This window comes from Columba livia, chromosome 2, assembly GCF_036013475.1.
Source record: "Columba livia isolate bColLiv1 breed racing homer chromosome 2, bColLiv1.pat.W.v2, whole genome shotgun sequence".
In the NCBI taxonomy this organism is placed as follows: domain Eukaryota; kingdom Metazoa; phylum Chordata; class Aves; order Columbiformes; family Columbidae; genus Columba; species Columba livia.
In genome coordinates, this window is record NC_088603.1 from 94,335,400 (window position 1) to 94,356,439 (window position 21,040).

The window sequence follows — 21,040 nt, forward strand, 5'->3', positions numbered from 1 at the left end:
TTATATCACCCTTGATCATCATATTTCTTGACCGGACATGCCCAATTCTGATTTTTTCCTTGTACATTATTATCTTCCAGACCATTTCCTAATGCTTTGCTATCTCTAAATTTACTTCAATTTGTCTGTCTTTCAAAAAATGTGGCACCCGTAATCAAGAGAGGAACTCTGTGAGGGCAATGAGTTCTGCTTGTAAAAGTGACAGAGTGGCATAATATCACTCTTACTTTTCATATTATGCTGACACAGTGTTCACATGTTGTTTTGATCCATTATTATCCTCACTGCTCAAACGTCTTTTCACGGTACATCTTACAGCTGATTGAAACTTGAAAGGTATCAAATGTGCACTGTAGGTAGAGATGTCAGAGCAACTGGTTGTCAGGATTTGATTCTAGAGAGACCACACTGTCTCTGTCTTAAATTGCCCTGAAAAGGTGATGGAAAAAATAAGTTAGTTCATCAAGAACCATGAAGGTGTGCAAGACCTGTCAGTTATGAGGTTATTTAGGAAGAATGTAGAAAAGAAAACTGAAGAAGGAAGGGGAAAAGAAAAAAAAGGGCAAAATTTAGTTAAACCAGGTAAAAATTCAAAATTGATTTGGGAAATAAGATACAAATTGTATGGCTTATTAGGTTAATTGTTTCTTCCACAGAACTTCCATCCAAATGTGCCAACATCACTACTCACTCATGATGTATTTACATATATAAGTAAGTACGGTTGTTCCTCTGGAGTTCAGAGTACAGGTGCTTGTAAAATAAACCTCAAACATGGCATGGGAGACATTAATATTTATTTTCTCTCAATTTCTATATTTCTAGGTTCTCATATTTTTTGGTATTAAATCCAAATATTGTAAACTGAACCAGTTTCTGAGGTTTCTAACCAAGGAAATTAAGGTTGTGCTGAATAAATGTATACGTCAGTTATGTCCACGGAGACTCCATTGTCTTCAGGTTATTCTCTCAGTGACAACAAGCAAAATTTACAGCTACAACTAAGTCAAAAAGTCTTGTTGATGTGAAATGGAGCCCAGCCCTACCTGAATATTAGGAGAATAAAGTAATTTTGTTGTTGTTGTTGTTAGTGAAGTTAACAGATAGAGATTTCAATGCAAAGATCTGCACTCAAATAAAGGGAAGAAGAAGGAGCATTTTAGGCTCCATTTTTCAAAACAAAAATGCACTTAAATATTTTGTTTTACCTAATCTTAGTTTTTAGCCCATATCTCAGATTACTTAACAAATAGCCATATTTAAGTCATTCTCCCAAAGTCTGTTAAACTCCAACTTGGTTTGCATTGTTTCTGAATTCAGTCCTCATTCTGTTCCCTATATTTCAGCAAGATGCTGCTGGAATTCAGATACTGTGAGTTTTTCTCTAAATATTGTCTCTTCCACTTCAGTGTTGACTAAACAGACAGGTATGGATGCCTACAGTTGTTTCAAGACATTCAGCATCTTATTTTTGATGAGGTCGTGGGATAGCTCAAAATCATGTGCACACATCTTCAATGTTATAATAATTCATTGCAGAAAGTTCTTACATCTTCTCCCAAAAGTTATATTGGCACTATTAAGCAACTGCAGTAATCTTTAGTTCTAATGCAGGATCAAGTGTGACAGGTTGGCAGTCACAGTATATTGCTTTTCTTCTGTCAAAGCCCTCTATACAGCACACCTGGAAGCAAGGTCTTTTCTCTGAAGAGCAACAGAAACCTTAAACTCCTAGGTGTCCCACATGTTCCCCAGGGTCATTTCTTCCCTCAGAGGCAAACCACCACCGATCTGGGGACTGTCAGTAACTGATTTCTATAAGATGCAGCCTTGGTTAGGATCAATAACAGTCACTATTAATTTGTGCAGAGTAAGTTGTTATTCCTTAGATGATGCTAAATAAGAGAGAAGAGAGCTCATTTTCTATTGCCTTTGCACTGTTGAAGCTGCACAGTGGATGTGAGAGTATCCGGGCACCCCACTTGCTGCTCAGGTGTGACAATGTGGAGAACCAGCTCTCAGATCTTTTGGCCATCCACCGCATATGTTTAGATAATAGGGTTTCCTGTGAATAAAGTCAGAGCAACAGGCTGTTGGCATGTGAAAAATATACTACCTCATATAGAATGGAGTTATCTGGGCAAGCAAGAAGAGTATTAGTAAAAGCAGCTCTTTTTTGAGTTAAAGTTGATTGGAAATATTCTCTCCATAAAATTCATGACAGACTCAATACACAAGGGAGAGATTTAGACCTATGTTTTTATTTCAGTTTCTTGCTGTGAATCATTGTTCATGACCAGCTAATGTGCTGAAAGGAACTCTTGTCTCGTATAGTGCTTTGCTGTGGCTAAAGGCTTCACTCCAGCTGTCTACCATATCCCTGTTGAGCTTATCTGCCAGCTTTTGGGCATAACATCAATGTTTTACTGATGTTTACTACACTTGCTCAAAGAAGAGACAGATTTTAAAGGACCACACTCAGCATCCCACTTCACTTTATCAGTAATCCTGCAAACACCACGGCTTGTGCCATTATAATTCAGACAACAATTTTTGTTTGCTTTTCTTTTGTTTTGAGGACTACTTTTCCCTGGGTACCCCTGTTTGGGCAGCACTTCACCAGGGCATGAACACCTAGTTTGGGGTGCACTGCTGCTCTGCAGACAGCACAATGGAAAGGCGCTGAAGGCAGCTTTCGGAAATGACTGAGACCACAAAAGGGCTGGAAATCACAGGGTCTTGTGAGAAAGTTTCCATCTCTAGCCCAAGCAGATTCAAGCTTGTAATTGCTACCAGTGCAGATTGGATCATTTAAAAAGTTGTCAGTGGCTTTTTGGAAGAGGCATAGATTTCTGTGACTTTTCTTGAAATCTTGGAACCAGGCTCATGGCATTGTATGTGCCTATAGTTTTGAGGGGTGAATGGGGAGTTATAAAAGAGGAAAGTTATTTTTGCCTCTCATTGGAATTTTTTTTGGGGGAAACAACTCTGCATCTGATCTGGAAAGATAGGAGTTGATTGTGCCCATGCCATTCTCAGTGAAAATCTTTCCTCTGCCTCCAGTGGGCTAAAGATTGGTCCATAAATCAAAATAGTGTTGAAACATGGGAGAGTAATTGATGCAGACACTATTGATAAACTGGTCACTGGAGCTTTGATGAAAACTAACTACAAAGCTTTAACTCTGTAACTAACATTTGCATCCTCCTGTTTCAGTTATATCATCACATACAAAGGACATATTCTTTATAGACTACTGGAATGGCCATCGTAATTTAGATGAAAATATAGTGTGAGGTCTGTAAGCAGTTGGTAGTGAGAGTGAGTCATTTACTACACATTCCCCTCCCCACATGGATATAAAAATAAATGTTCTACATTGGAGTACTTGGCATGTACAATTATGCTATTTACTGAAGTCTTCTCCATCTTGCAGTTGCAACTGTTAGTCATTGTTCTCTTGATAGTTCCTTCAGTATATACACCTTTCACTAAAAACTGTTTCCAGGCTTGCAATTGTGGACACTCTTTTCCTTCTTCAAATATTCTGGTCAAGATTTTAAAGAGCATTTTAGGACTGGCCTCCCAATGTGAGAAGTAAGGAGAATCGCATACCTCACTTTCTTAAGCACCCTTGAAAATCCCACTTTTAACTCATGCCAGGTCAAGACTAAAAGGTTAAAATAGATATACTTTCAGTCCATACTCTCAGAAGTATTTATGTACATGAGCTGACTTAGGCATGTGCAGAAGCATTTGCAGTATGTGGATTTAAATGGAGATTTTAATAGAAAAGGACCTTTATGTATGCAAGGAAATGGCATTTTGAAGGAACATTTTAATACACTAGTGTGTCTGGATTTCCTAGTTATTTAGCAATGGAAAAAGCCAAACTTTTTAGTTCTGGTATAGCTTTGGATTAGCAAGTAGGTCCTGCACACACATTGTATTTTATATAGCGTGAACAGTTTCCTCTTTGTTAATCCAGCATGCAAGGCTTTCATTTCTTACTGAGGCCCATCTTTTTATTTCTTGCAGATTTTAAAATCTGTTGTGTTGGCACTTTGCTTCTTGGAGACCACTGGTGTCATTTTCTCCAAATTGTTAGCGTAAACAGTCTGTAACTCGAGTAAGCCAAGTGTGGGTGTATTAATCTTTCTAGTGCCAGCTAAGCAAGCTTGGCAAGGTACAGTTTAAGTCTGATATCAGAAAAGTAGTAAATATTTTTTTTCCCTTTTTAGTGCTGAAATACCTGGATCCTTGTAAGTATATATGGTTCTTGTAAGTTAAAAGCTGAACAGAAAATAAAGAAAATTCTTTTTATAGTCATATACAAGGAGCCGGGATGAGTAAGCCAGGAGAGGAAAAGAGCAGCATGGAATAGTGGTCAAAAAGGAGACTGGCATAACCAGACAGCTGGCATCATCAGTGTGAGTTAAAGACCAGCTTCGTTATATTAAATAAAGCAACACATCACTTAATGAATGTTCTGCAAGATTAATAAGCTAAAAACTGACTACTGTTAGACATCATTCATCTGCCACTCTCCTTAGGGAGAAATCTGCCTCACAGGCCACTACGTCAACTTCAGCATATGGTTGCATCCCAAGATGTCCTCCTGTACTGTGACCATGGGATAGTCCAGGTCAGCTTCCTGTGGGACACTTTTAGGACTGAATGTGTAATTCAAGTCTCAAAGCTTGCTGTGTATTAGCAGAAGGTGTGGTGGCAGATTTCCCACTCCTCCAGTTGAATGTCAGGAGCTGTTACTTCCACAGCAATGTTCCCCCTTCCTCTGCAGCCCACAGGTAGAGCTCACTGGGTTTCTGGATCAGGATTGATGGCACAGAGATGCAGGAGAGCAGGAGGCAGGGTCATGCCAAGAGAAGGATCCAAACTATCCTGGCAGCACTGTGCTTCAAACAAGAAAATATGGAGATCCTTGAACAATCAGTAGTGCCATATCTGCAAGAACATTGCTGGGCCTTTAGGAACATACATGGACAACTTGCTACCCTTCAATCATTCAAAACATCCAGGGGGATTATCAGCACTCTGGAGCTGATTTCATGCTTTTTTCTAGGAGGGTAAACATCTCTCCTTGCATTCTTAACCAGGGAGCAGAGAGAAGATCCCATCACATGCCCATTCCAGCAAAGCTCACATGTAATCTGAATCCCCGTGGAATTATGAAGGCAAGCCCTGTGTTTATCAGCTTTATGTTCATACTCCACGCTGTGCTTAAGTGCTTTGGTAGGAGGAGACTGGAGCTCCCTGCCATCTGAGCATGGGTTACCAGGGAAGAACAGCTTAACATAGCATCAGCTTTAGCCTCATAAAATCATCATGGATCAGTTCACCTACAGGCTTCAGTGTGACCTTGAATAAATCACTTAGACTGCAAGTTTTTGGTATCCAAGCACTCTTGATTACTCTTGATGTGAACAGGGTGAAATGGGTTGCTCAATACCCTGCCATCCTCACAGTCTCAGTATTCGCACCTGTTGAAGATGTCTACAGACACCCAGAGCCCTGGATTTCTGTAATATGTTCTCCTTCAGAGGAGATGATAAAATTCCTCCGTAAAATAGGGTTGAGTAATCCATCCCAGAAGCTTTACACATAATAATAATTTACTACTGTGCTTTCAGGCTTCTCAGACACAGTCTTTCACCCCGTGGAAGAGCACTTATGCACTCAGAGCTCTGGTGTTGCCATATGAGGTCAACAGCACGTTTCAGAAAGACTCTGAAATCTTTGCTCTGGTTTTTGGTTGTTGTTTTGGTTTGGTTTGGGTGTTTTTGTTTTTTTGCGTGTGAAATGGAGGATCCTCCCTGATCCAGAGCAGCCGTTCTTTTCCTAGCAGAACAAAATCCAGCTTCTTCCTTTCAGATCTAGACAGCCAGCTTAAACCTACTGCTCTCTGCTCCACACTAACAGCAGAGAATTCCATAGCTGCTGCTTTTCTCTGGGCAACAGCAAAGAGAAGAGTGGGAGGGACGCTGCTGGAACCTGACAAAGTATTTCTGGCTGTGTGCAGATGGGTAAACACATGCTGTCAAATTTTTAAAGTAAAATTTACTGAGGCTGCAAAGATCTTTACTGTTAAAAGAAAGCATTGCCTTCTTCTGCTTGAAATCAATAATTAACGTTGCATTTTCTCTGACATTCCAAAATGAGTGCAAATAATCATATATACAAAACCAATCACAGTCCATCACTACTTGTTCTAGAAGTAGACAAGGCCAAAATATGAGACAAGAGCTAGTAAGAAAAATAATATTGCAGGAAGCTTTAGTGCTTACTGTAACCACAGCCTGAAGTATCAGCATTTGAGATATCAATAATTTACAGGAATAGATAATGACAATACTTTAGTTCAACTTCTCATATGCCTCACAGGAAACAAAGTGACTCAGGTAACTGGAGTTACACTGCACTGCGTTCTGAAATACAAAATTCTGTAAAATTGGGTCTAAGTACTGTTTCTGATACTGCTAATGGACATGAGGGTCGGGCTCAAATCTGTTGATGTTAGGGAGTGTCTTGCCATTTATTTCAAGAGGCTTTTCATTGAGCTCTTCAAGGCATTTCTCAAGAGGCTTTAAGTACTAAACCAAATCATCAGCTTAGTCTTCAAAGAGAAAATGCTTCACTTTGTCCATTTGCAAAAATGTAGACACCTCTGGCATGTCAGGAAGCAAACATTAAACTCATGTGAGACATTATTGTTTCACAGAAATAAATTAACATTTCATCATTGGTTCTGAGACTAGTGTCTTATGATGGCAATGTGCAAACACAGAAACAAAAGGAGGAGGATCTATATGTGATTTGGAGAAAATCTATACCCACTCTTCTTAAGAGAAAAGTAAAACCTACTTTAAAACTGAGAAATTTTAACATTCAGACAGAAATACATCAGCAGAAGGCTAAGTAATTGCCTTTTCCTACAATGGCAATGTATTTTTAAATATCTTCAATTCTTTTTCTTTTAAATAAAATACAGTGAAATAATAGAACAAGAACAAAATGCTATCAAATTATTACGAAACCAGCTACTTTAATCCGCAGGTGACAGAACCAATACCACCTTCATGCTTTATTGAAATGTGTTATAGATGGGCTCAATTTCTTTATTCCCTCTGCTTCAGGACACTTCACTGTTTAAGACCAAGAAGCGACATCACAGTACAGGTTGGACTGGTACTGGGCAAAGGAAAGTCATTAGAACAAGCAAGAAGCTGAATAATAAAGAATCTGTATAATGTCTTTGTTTTCCATGTCTGAAATATGCGGCATTTTTTACTAATCTAATATCTATGTCCTCATCACTTGGAACAAAATTTACTTCTAATTCCCCTTTCTCTTTTCTATTGATTTTTGTGGCACCTTGTTCAGGATCCAAGTAAGATTCAAATCAGTCATGAGATGGCTTTTGAAATCATGAGAATCTAAATCAAATCAGACACTGTTTTTAGAAATATATTTACCTTTAGTTTTTGTGACTTCTGAATGTTAGTTTGCAGAATCTGTCTGCAGCTGTGACATCTAGAAAGTCTTTCAGAACAGAAGCAGTCATTGGCATGCACTCATGACTATTGGTGCTTTATGAAACACAAGAAACATTATGAAACACAGAACACATCTTAAGTTACTGTTGCAAGGCTTGTTGTTACAGAAATCCTATATAATGAAATCACTCTGCCGGTCTGGGGCTTTTGAGCTAGATCTTGATATTTTTCTGTCCAAAAGTAACATACGTTCTGGTTCACCTGTAAGAGTTTATCAACAAATGGGTATTTACCGGTAAAAGATCAGGATAAAAACAAAACAAAACTTTAAGAAGGCATGATAGACTTTTTGACATAATTGCAAAATTTTGATTATTTTTATTTCTGAACTGAAACTGTTGCCACAGTGGTGCTGCTGCAGGTATGCAGCTGATGGAAATGGAGAAGGGGACAAGCCAGCCCTGCAAAGCCTGAGTAAGGCCTTTCCCAGCCACTGCCCTTGTGGTATGAGGGGGACTGATCTCTTCACATGTCTGTGAGATGCTGTGGACCTAATCCGGGGTGGATAAGGAAACAGAAGTGATGGACCCACCTACCCACAATTCATTGCAGTGGACTATCGATACACCCCAGCCTTCCAGAAGGTGGCTGCTCTCCCACCAGGTTCCTGATACACAAGGGTCTTGCCAGGAGGGAATGTACCTCCCAGACCCTTTTGAGGCTTTTGCTTCTTGCTCCTCTGTCACCTGGCTAAAGTGCTGACTCTTAAAAGTGCCTGAGTGGCCTTCTTCCATGGATTTGGCTGTCCATCAAGCTGAAAGTAGCTCAAGAATGACCTCATGTACCAGCAATACACACCTGACCCATTGATCTGATTTGAATCACAGGCTGTATGTGTCTCCATTACACACAGGGGACATGTACCCCACAGGTGATGCCATTTGCATGGGCAGTCTGAAATGGAGATCACTGTGCTCCTGGCCACACTGGAGACCACTGTGTTTGAGTGCTGTAGATGTAGTCATCAGCTGGTTTGGCTCCACTAGGGATGCAGACTAAATTACTATAATCTACCATTTCTGCTAGATTTTTGTAAGTACTGGGTCCCTGTAGTCGGGTCAGGTGTGTAAAAGAATCCAGCTGTAAATTAACCACTGGGGTGTTTTCTAAAAGCAGTTATGTGACTGGGTGGCAAATGCATTTGAAAATGTGGGAAGAAGAGACAGGTTGCAGAGATTGACAGAGCCAAGGTGTACACCCTCAGGGCTGGTCAACATCCGCCTGACTCTGATTGTTCCTGTCTTCACTTCCAGTGTACCACCACAATTTGAAAGCAATGAGATCTAAGCACCTGTGAGGGAGCAACTCTTTCTTATGTGTTCAGGTAAGCTCTGAAATACTTTAAAAATCTTTCTCTAATGAAAAGAAAAAGTCCTTTGAAAATCTAGTATAAAAGAAATAAAGATCTCTGTCTCCCAGCCTCTCTGTGGAAGAAGTCAATAAAAAATGGGGTAGGGAACTGAGGTTTCACCTAGCCGTTTGTGATCAATCACAAAGGCATCTTCTAATAAATCATCAGCTTAATTCAAACACGCAGAACTTACATTTCACTTAATTTCCTGTCAAAGTTGTTACAGGTAATATAACGACATGGTCATTGTTCTAACTCCACAGGGATGTTGCTCAGGCAGTGTATTACAACATATGAAGTTAAAAAAGCCATGTTGCCCAATTTATATTATTATGTAATTTAGTTCCCAGTGTCATAAATCTCAGGTGGCACGCTCAGCATTTCGAGAAATTCATCTGGAAAAGTGACAGTATATTTATTTCTACCTTATTTCTCCTCTGAGTTCACATAATAGAAGTAACTAGAAAGCTGTAGCAGACCTGTAATGTAATAAATATAGCACTGCATAAGATATTTGGAAGCTGGTGACAAGGCAAAAACTTAAATGTAGTCCTCAATAAATCTTGAGTTTGGTATAGAATCTGGTGACCAATGCCATTTCCTCTGCTTAAATATTGTGCAAATGAGTTCTGGAGCAGATTTACTGGGGAAGGGATAGAACAGAGAAAGGTGTTTTAGTCCCAAATATTAATCTTAGAGGTAAAATGCCCTCTCTTTTTCAGATGACTTGAGGTAAGTCCAAAGCTACTTTAACAGTCACACTGAGGCTCCACCTGCCCCTGGCATGTGATGCGCATCACAGATGTATATATAGTAGGCACATTATTCAGTGGCAGCTCTTGTTTGTGGTAAATGAAGGCGGTACATATATATGTTCAGTACTTTTTGCTGATTGGTATAAACTGACCATCAGTAATTTGTTATTAGGAAGCTCTGGCTTCACAGAAATGACATTATGACACCCATAATATTTTCATAATTTGTGATGGCTAATAAGTGTTCTTATGAAGTAAGCACTCCTGTATTTTCATGAAGTGCTTGATAGAATTGGACCTTCTCTAGAGGTAGGATATGATTAATATTACCTCACTCCCAGATCTAAGAATGCTTTGATTATTTTCCTAGATAATTAAAACTGTTTACTTGTGCCATGAAAGGGCAATTTAAACAGATTGTGAACCTTAGTCTAGGGAGCATTCAAGATTTCTGCAGCTTGTTACTGGCAAAGGATGAATTTTAATACTAACATAATTATTTCATCATTATGAACATACTGAGGTTGGTACAGATGCCTCCTAAAAATGGGATTATGATCTAAGTGTGCTCAGATACACAGAAAGCTGTCAGCTATTTCGTGAGCTTGCCTCAAGGCTAGAAATAAATTATTCTTTAAGGAAATGTGGAACGATAACTATAACCTTTAAACAGCTAAGGGAATTATGTTAACAAAAATAAACATGCACATGTATACAGCTTAGCAGAATGACCAAATTACTATCGTTTGGGGCATCCACATGCATGTTACACTATACAATTTCTTTCCCTGTAGGTTCTGATATCACAGTTTTCTTTCTTAATACTAAGTTCATCAGTATTTTCTTAGGCCACATGGGGGAATGAATTATTAGAAGCAGAGATGATAGCCAAAAGGCACAGGGTATAAAATCTTTGCACAGGGCTGGTAGGAAAAGAAGAGGATATGTTATAGGGACATGTCTATGTTGGGAGGTTACACTTTTATCAGGTACAATGGAAATCTGTCTCGCATTATTTCTGTTCCTTTAACTCTCTGTGGGCATTCATATTCAGAAGTAAGAGAGAATTTTTTGGTTATGGGATTAACCAGAAGAGCTGTTGAGGACTGAGGAAGAGTGATATTGGCAGCCCCTGCTCCTGAGAAGGATGCTGTGAGTTGCACGGATGACTTGCATTAACAGACCGAGTGGATGCTCTTAATCCTCTTCAGTGTAATTGCCAAGGTTAGACAAAGGGATCAGTAAACAACCTGTTCTGTCTTCACTTGGGTCACAGATTGAAAGTTTTCTGCATGTGTACAGAGCTAGTAACTGCCTTAAAATAAATAAGTAAATAGATAGATAAATAAATAGATAGATAAATAAACGTTGATGTGGGACTGTGGAGAGACCCAAAATATCTGTCTGCACACTCAAATCTCTGCATAATTCTCATACCCTTTCAGGAGTCTTAGTTTTCACTGGTCATGAAGGTCAGCAGATTTTACATGGAAAGCTTTTTCCTTCTAGTTTACCTTTTGTTTTAGAACTAGCTGATACAGACAAACATCAAAATGATTTTGTTTCAAAGGCAAGAAATGAGGTGGAGGGAATCCAGACTAGCAGCCCATTTGCAGTTCCAATAGGACCTCTCATTTTCTCCTGATTGTTGGCATGACCTTCAAAATGGGCTGTCACTACTGCCCAGTGGCAGAGAAAGGTCTTCTGTGAAACAATATACTCCCATAGAGGGCAATTACACAGATAAAGAAGAAGGAAGATGGAAACATTACTCGATTAATGAGATATAACATAGTGGAAAGGTGGCAAAAACACATTTGAAGGTAAATGTGTGAATTCATGTGGGGCCTGTTTGATCTGTTTTACACATTCATTGATATTTTAACAGGATGTTCTGCTGATCCATTACTATAATAGCAAATTCTGCCAAGTATCATGTAGATGTATTATTTTTCACATTGAAAAGACTTTGCAGGAAATAATTTTAAAATGTTCCTCAATTCATGACACTGAATTCGGTCTTTGAAAATGGTATGAATTAACTTGCTCAAGCAGTATCTTGCCCCTCTTACTACGCCTGACTCTATTTTATTCAGCTGTGTGTAGGTTAGATGAAGCATGGTGGCCTACATGTCTGGTGTTCTTAACAGCAGGAAACAATACAGCAGGAAAAGAAAGAAAACAAAAACCTGTGCTGTTAAGAAAATCCAGAAATCTCTGGTAAATATGTCAACAAAGTCTAGATGCTTGCTCTTCACACAGTCATGTTCAGGTGTGACTCTGTCACAAGAAATCCTTTCAAAGCATTACATCTTCAGGTAGAAGCATGAAAATCAAAAGTAGGGGTTTAACACCATTTGATCTCTTCTCCAACATATTGTAATGCCTTGCTAGGAAGCACTGACATGCCAGGATGCAAACCCCTTTGATTTTAAAGTAAATAGGAAATGAGAAAAACAATAAAAATCATCCCTAACCTCTAATTGCAAAATCGACTTTTCCTTTTGTTCAGTTTAGTTAATGTAAAATTAAAAGTCAGAGTGAAATTCTGATACATGAAATGTATTAATTAGAGTAAGCTAAGGAGGTATCTGTCCTCAGAAGACCATATGGCTTAGAAGTAAGTAATTCCACATCACTGGTTTGCTGGCAATAATGGAGTGAGGCGGAAGAATGAATTAATTTTAAATCACATCCATAAGGGAATGGATTGTTCAGAATGTTCTTTGTGCCACACAATGACTGTAATTTTAAACTGCTAATACCTTACAATGAGACCCATAAAAGGGTTATTTCTTGTCTTTCATGGGGCCAAATTCTGCTCTTTTGATGTTCTCGTGTAGCTGTTATTAAGATCAGTGGAAGTCGAGCCAGCTTTTACAAGTGTGGGATTTGTTTGAAGTCTATTTGGACATAGTCAGATAAAGCAGGGCTGCCCAGCTCAGCTGTTCCTTCCCACATAACACAAAATGCATGCAGCAGTGGGTTCTGCAAAGACAGGGCTCTTGCCTGAAGTACTCCCTCTCCCCATCTATAAGCAGTCTTTTGGGTCAGGGCTTTACCTTCACTTTATTTTTTGCAATCCCCATTATCTCAGTGGATGGCTCTTTCTCTGTCACAGATTGCATGTCTGATGAGCAACTTCCCTGAAAAATGTAAAATGTGAGGATGTGTGCTTGAAGCATTGGATGCACCTGACCAAGCTGAAAATACATTTATTAATTTAAATAGTTCGAAGTATTGCACATCATTACTGGGAGAAGAAAGCCATTGTTGTTGTTGTTGCATGTTATGCATTGTAGAGCCAAGCCAGAGGCCTTGATCTGTGGGATCAATAGGAGATTAAAATCTCCACTGTGTCAGGAGTCATGTTATTCCCCAGCAGCATCTAGCACTTTAGCTGATACTCGCTGATTTATATATGGGAGCACAGCTACAGGCACTTAATTAAATACAGCTGAATTACAATGACCATAACTTTAAAAGACTGAAACTTAAGTGATAGCACTGCAGGTAGTAGAACACAAACACTTTGGTGTTTGCTTCCTAGTTTCCAGCCTCCCTCACCAGAGAGACACCACATGGTGGCCCCAAGGGCAACTGAGCAGAGGGTGGGAGTTGTCATGCACATGGGGTCAGCTTGTCCTAACATGATGACTACCCACAACCTTGGCAAAGCATGGCTAACCCCTGGGGCCACAGGCCAAATGTGCAAAGATTTACATGTCGTAAATCTTGCTGGTGTCACCAATGGTGTAAACTCTCAAGGTCTAGATGCTGTTTAATATAAAAAAGGGTCTGCCGAACTACCTAAAGAGCACCTGCAGCTGTAACTGAGGTTCCACATGTCCTGCTGAAGTTGTCAACTCACCCTGAAGACACCTGAAGCCTAGAGGCTTTTAGCTTTTCATTGGCAAAGGTCTCACAAATCTGCTGATGATGCCTTGGGCAGCTGTATACTGCAAACCAGAAGCTGCCTTGCTGATCCCACCTGATTGGATGGGCTCCACACAAGATGAGAGGGGATGTGAGGCAGCATTCGGAAAACAGCCCTACAGTTAGAAAATCTGAATGTTGAAGACCTGGGTTAAATTCAGTCCTCTTTCTAAAGGGATCTGAGTCCACCTCTAGGCAACTGCCAGCCATTATACCATATGGTAACCAACCACAGTGTTAGTCATCTTGCCTGGCAGGACTGCTCCCTTTCGTGTGACGTATCTAAAATATCTAGACCACAATGGATGCTGTTTTAACTCTGAAAGCTACTCTGTTTCCCTAGTATTAAAGTAAATAAAATATTTAGTGGTGTGGGTAATGGTACTCAGGTTTCTCCGATCCATATTACTACACAATAGACCCAAGCCTGAACCCCTTTGTGAGGTGAATATTTAATTTTTCCATGCTGGGCACTTCTTCAATGAGAAGAACTCTGAGGAAATGACCTACTGTCAGAGGACAGAGTAATTCCTTTTGTACCACTGCAGGCAAAGGTTTCAGGGGAGGTGCTTTAGCTAAACTCTGCTAATGAATCAGCTGTGCCTCTGTGCAGGTATGGCCTTGAGATCTCTACTCTCTCCTACAAAAGATAAATGCAAGATCAGGATTATTAACTGTATTAATGTAGAGAAGCAGACAGAGAAAGATGGTGTGATCTAGAGGGTGTCCATAGGAAACTGGAAGGAATTATTCTGATGCTTTCCCACATAATTAATTTTCGTGTTCAGGTGTATTCTTCTCTAAAAGCATTCATCAGCTATTATATACCATGCAAATGTGCTTCTTTTTTTCTCATACGGAATCATAAAACATGCACATGCACATTTCTTTTTCCCATATTGTTTTCCACAAAGTCCATTTGTAAAAGAGTAGGATTGACTAGAAGAGCTCCCTGGTGCTGTTAGTTCAGAGACAAGCATCCCCCTCAATTCCTTTCTGTAGCTATCAGTGTCGACGGAAAGAGGCAGAAGAACAGTGGCAGAAGCAGAAGTTTGATGGGGTAAAGGAACAGAATGAAAAAATTGGAAGAGGCTAAAAAAACCCTTCAGTAATCTTTGCATATATACAGGCAGTTTAGAAAACATTGCCCTAGTTGGCATATATCCATTGAAGTCTAATCAGCCCCTGAAATTCTATTAACAACAATGCAGAACAACAGATAGGTCATAAGAAAGGAGATCAGACCAATTTTTTGGGGTCTTCACTGAGGCTGAAACTTCAGCTTATGTCCCACAAGCTGGAGAATCTAAACTACAATGGGGGACTGCTCAAAAATTAGCAATACTTGTCTTCTTACAGGCAGTAAGCTCCAACAAGAATTTTAAACAAGCAGCTCTTTGGAAAGGGAACCATGACATGTTTACAGCACAGCCAGGTTGCAGGGGGAAGGCGTGCCAGGGTGGGTGAATGAGAGCCTGCTCTGTTGTGAGCACACGTCCGAGCCCAGGGCAAGCTCAGCTCACAGAACAGCACTTGCCTCTTGCTTAGGACCTACTGACCCCAATCTGGTTGCTGCGGGGTACCCTCTGTTCTCAGTTTTCTGCCTTCGCAGCTGCCATGTAAAGCCAGTGAGACACAAAGCATTGAGGTCTGAAGCAGCTACCATTCATGTTGGCATAAATTGCCAGAGGAGGAGGCAACTTGTGGATCCTCAGTTTCTCCCCACTTTTTTTCCAGAATCCCTGAGGCACATGAAGGCTCTCCACAAAGAAGTAAAAGGTGAAAAATGAGCCATGAATGGATTATTGTGGTCAGAGGTAATGGCCCTGATTCTCCATTGCCCTGAGATTGCTTTATGTTCTCCTTCATGTGAGAATGGACCTCAGAGTCCTAAAAAAACAGTAAGTCTGTTCACATCTCCTTGGCACTGCTAGGATGCTGTCAGTGGGTCATAGCATGAATTGAAACAGATGGGACTTGCACTGTGTTTTGCTTTTACTGGGTACAGGCAGTGTCATAATGGAAGAAAATTTTAACAGGACTGAACTGAGCAGCTCATAGAGAAACACAGACCCCATCCTTGAAGGAGAACAAAATGTCTCAAGTCTGGCTGTCAGAGAAGTACCCTATATTCTCTGCCAGTGCTTACTTGACAGAAAAACTGCCAACCATAGCGGTCAAATGTGCAGTACTTCGTCTTGCAGAATCTGTTGCTGCCACACTCTGCAAACACACTCTCCCCAGGCAGCAGTTGCAGTAGGTATTGTATCAATGTAGTAGCCAGCTCTAACAAACTTCTTTTTGTTCTCAGATGCATTTATTTAGCTTTGTTTTTCTCCACTGCAGCTTTATGTAAGAAAGCACAGAGAAGTCCAAATCCTCTGGAACTAGCCAGGAGCAGAATGATGTGGTGGTAATTAAAAGTGATGGCTGTTGGACAACCTTGATTCTGTCCAAGACCCTGACTTATTTGGGGACCATATGCAAGTCATTTAATCACTTTGTACATTTTCTGCCTGTAGACTGTGCCTTTGCTTTGGCTGCTCAGATGGTCCTCTTCCCAAATGAATCTGCATCTCTGGATTCTTGCGAAATCCACCTGATAAATAAACAATAGTAATAAATGACATTTATTGAAAAATGTCTTAGCAATGCAGGAGCAGATCAGACAAAACTCCTGCACACTCTTACCAGGGCAGCAGTACCTACATGCTACGATGGATGTCATTCTCCCTGTGGTGAATCAGGATGGCTGCCTCACATGAGACAGGTTTTGCAACCTCTGCAGCTCTCTGACTGCGCTGCAACACCAGCCAGCCCTGGAGATGATGAGGAAACTACATAACAGCGCTGTGTTTCAATATGCTGAGAGAGGTAAACATTTCTAGGGTAAAGTGCTGATGCCACGTGGTCCCCTCCTTGCTGATGAGAGCTGAAGAACAGGCCCTTATTGTTGCTCTACATAACATGGTTTCTCTGAGTTATTGCTAATCTTTGCATGGTACCAGCAGTGCTGACACAAATCCAAAAGAAATTTTTTTAAAGGCAGCCACAAAGATACAGCAGAAGAAAAAGGTAAAGGCTGGGAGCTAAGTCAGAAGGAATCAAGCCTCCAGCTTCAATGCCTACTGTAGAAAATATGGACCGTAATTGGAAAAGTTTTAATCTGTATCTCACAGCAATTTGTGCAACTCAGAAGCCTGATAAACACAAATTAGCCTTGCTTCTTACAATTTGAGTCATTATTGATAGTTTTAATGCATTACACAGCTAGAATAACAAGAAAAATTACGGCAACAGCATTTGGTATAATTTATTGGTTTTTATCAACCCACAGAAGCTTTTATTTGGGGGAAAATACAATGCTGAAATGTTTTCTTATATTTCAGGTTTACATTTTCCCAGGGAGTAGATTGTAATTTCCCATTGTCAGGCATCTGAAAGGTTCTAATTTCATATATAAGTTATATATTTTATTCACAGAATGCTTGCAATTTTGTCTTTACGCATGTATATGCTTAATTGTAGAATAAAGGTCATAAATGTTATTCATTCATTGAGAATGATTAACTATTGTGCAATATCGATTCTTATATATTCCTGTAAATGTATTCATTTTATTATAAATTTAAGAAGCATATATATTGGATTACTTGTTTTTTTAGCTGAAGTCTACAATGTTTGGTCTCAAATATTCAGTACACTGCAGTAGGCAAGAAAGATTAAGTGACTTGAATTCAGTAGTTTAAAAATGGTTTCCAAGTTTCCTCTGTGAGAGGCTCAGGATTGTTCACGTGACTTTCTCCTACAGAATTATGATGATAGAAAGAGAGCAATTACTCTTTCATACTCAGTCCAGAAAAGAAAACTTGCATTGAAAGAAAACCGCTGAAGTTGTACAGTTCAGCACTCTTGGAATAAGAGATACCACATTTGCCACCCAGTAGCATCACTTTATCAGCATTGCTGTTTTACAGATGGGAAATCCTAACACAGGGAGATTAAGGTAAAAAATATCCACTAATTCTGGTTGCTCTCTTTGAAATACCTTGAACCTACTTTTTTAAAGGATTTACTGTATATAGCAGCTAACATATCAAAAGACAGTTTCCATGGATTTCAACAGCATCTGAAAGTTATCACTATTTCTGCAAATAAGACCCTGAGGTATTGAATCAGATATCCGGAAAATGAAGAAAACACAGTAAAAAGACCACCCGTGAAATACCTGCTTTATATGACTTTCTTTCCACAATGCCTTTTCTGCATTTTCTTTATGCAACATCTTTTTTCATTAACTGCACCTCTTCCAAATCCTGCACATCTCCCAGATCCTGTAGCTGCTATCCTGGAGAAAAGGAAGCTCCATCCGTAAGGAACTGCACAGCATCAAGAAACTGAAAATTGAACCTAAAACTAGTTGATGCTTTCCTATATTAAAATTCCTGTGTTGTAAATTTGCGATGTATTAAAAGTAAATAATTTTGTGGAATGTATTGGCTTGAGTGCTTTTAATTTTTCTTTTATTTTTCTTCTTATCTACAAAACGTTATATTATCATATTTCAAGAATAATTCAGTTACACCTGTAATTGAAAATCACTTGTTTGAGAGATATTTTATAGTGTAACAATGTTTAAAGGTATAAATGTCAAAAATATATTCAACTTTTTGAACATTATGAGTGAGAAACCTGTAACCTGACTTGTTTTGTTTTTCCACAATTTAGTCTGAAAACTGTTTTATTTTGTTTTGTTTTGAATTCTTTGGTTCCTTTTCAGAAAATTTCCTCCAGCTCCAATGAAGGAATCTCAGAATTTCCTACCAGCTGGAAAGCCTACATCTTTCAAATGTCACAAGGCGCTTTAAGACACATATAGAAAGACTGTTGTTAAAGCTGGGTGGTCTGGCCTCTATTTTCCTGCACCTTTGGTCATCAGTTTCCGTTTTCCTCTTTGCACCCTAAGACCTCACTGTATTTATTTTGCAGGCTCCTTCAGCTTCTTCATGCAGTTTTGTTGGCCCTTGTTCCCAGTCCTTTTTCCCATCCCACCACACTCACGATATCTTTTTTCTATTGCTTGCCAGCTTCCTCCCCTCTTTCTCTTTCCTAAGATGCTCCTTGACAAACTCCCCCTTTTCTCCACAGGCTTGATTTCTTCTTCCCTTGCTTTCAGATGAAGCAGCTTTTTCATCTGAGCTCTGGTATGATGGCATGGAGATCTCTGAAATAATCTTGTTACTCATAGTCCAGTTGCCCAAATGAAGTGAATACACTGCTGCTTACAGCTGTACTTGCCAGCAGTAGTTGTACAGCATCGCAGTGGATTGTGCTCACCGTAGATGGAAAGTTGGGGGAATTTTACCTGTTAGCAGTGAGCATATTTAAACAGTCATTTTTAAACAGCTTACTCCTTGTACAAATACAAGATGTACGTTGCTGTCATAACAGCCTCTCCCTGCCAAACTTATTGACCTTGCTTCAGGTAACGAGGAAAATAAAATAAAAATTACTGATGCTTAAAGAAAAAGGCTGTCAAGTATCATTTTGTTTTTCAACTTACATGAAACAACCTATGTTTCTCAGGCATTATTTTTCAAAACAGCTGGAATCTAAGGAAAATAAATATCTAAATAAACCCTACAAAAGCAGCCAGAGGCAGTTTATCAGTGTAAAGAGTTTTAAACATTAGTCGTTAAAAGCTTGACAAATTATAAGAAATTGAGTGGAGTTTCAAGGGCAACATCCACCAATTTTAATAATAGGGAGTGCTATTCGCTCCACTGATAATAAAATACAAAGTTAAATAACCCATGAGTAAAGCAATATGTTAGCAACAGTGTTAGCAGATATTAGTGTCTCTCTGGTCAAATCTTTCTGTCCCAACATGAAACCTACAGGCTAGTATAAAGCAGTTAACAACATGCTTTGGGACTGAATTAGAGGCTGCTAGCTTCTAAAGTTGCCTTACCCTTTTTCTGCTCAAATCACAAAAGCGTATGTTTGAGTTTCCATGGGTCATATGAACCCTGCTGGAATCTGAGCTAACCTTTACAAAGCCAGTTAAAATGCTTAGCTATTTATGTTACATTTTACAAAGAAAATCTGAATAAACCACCTATGGAGATGAAGAAACTGGCTATACCAACACTGGCAGTGAGCAGTACATACTACAAAATAATTTGTATTACATGGCAGTCTGGACAGAATTCCTGACAGATACTTTAAAATGTGCCAACATTGTATCTCTCCGCAACAATTATATTTGAAAAAGGGGGTGGAAAGTTGTGGCTCAGGTATATTTTGCATGATGTTTGCTGAGAATATTCCCTCTCAGCAGAATAACAGTGACTGATAATAAACTGAAATCTTATTTCTTTTGTAGCAGCATTTGGGTTTATTTGCATCAATCATGAGAGTTTATTGAGCCTTTTTTATTAGGTTGGGATGCAATGAATACAGAATGGCTGGCAGAAAACTTGGTCTGCTCTGGAGGAACAAATTGTGTGGGCTGAGTCTCATCAAAGCCATTGTGCTGATCATACTTATGCAGATAATGGTTAATATCTATTCAGAAAACAAAACAAAACAAAACACCATCACCACCAAAAAACAGCAAAATCACTTTTTTTTTTTTTTTAAAAAAAAGAAGAGTGAATGTGTCTTTGCTTAATACTCTATTAACTTGTTAAAAGAAATTTGGCTAAAAGAGGGATATAATGGGATTCACTGCATAAGATGGGGCTCTTGAACTCCACTCCTCCCACTGAGTTGGTTACAGATCTTGGACAGGTCTTAACACACTATTTGACTATGCACTAGTGCAGTCATTACTGCCTGTGCTCTTGACTCCACTGAGGTGTGTGGTTTGGGCTGTCAGTGAGTTTTTATGAAGTGGTTCATCCTCTCTTAAGTGAATCTGTATGCTACACACAAATCCATGCACAAAGCAGCTGTGGTCCAGGCTCTGGCCCCAGTTCCAGGCTCGGCTAATATTAGTTGCATGATCTGATATTAACCGTTTATAAGTTGCCACCAATATTTATTAGCTAGCATGCTCAATGGAGGAGGAAAAGCATCATGAAACAAGACAAAAGGTGTCAAATGACCAAATGCATCAGCATATTAACATACTAGTGCATCTAGAATTTGCCACAGATACAACAGACTTTCGGAAGTCATTCAGGCAAGAATTGGTTTTCTTCTAAAAGGAGGTGAAACTATGGAAGGCACAGAGATATGAAAGTCTATATCAAAATTAATATACTGGGCCAAACAAATTATATTTTCAGGATCCATTTCACTCACCAGCCTAAAACTTAGTGAAAGAGAACAAGCCATGGCACAGATATAGGAAATACTCCACTCCTAGAATGACTTGTTTGCAAGATGATTGGCTTCATATGTGAAATCAAAAAGTGAGA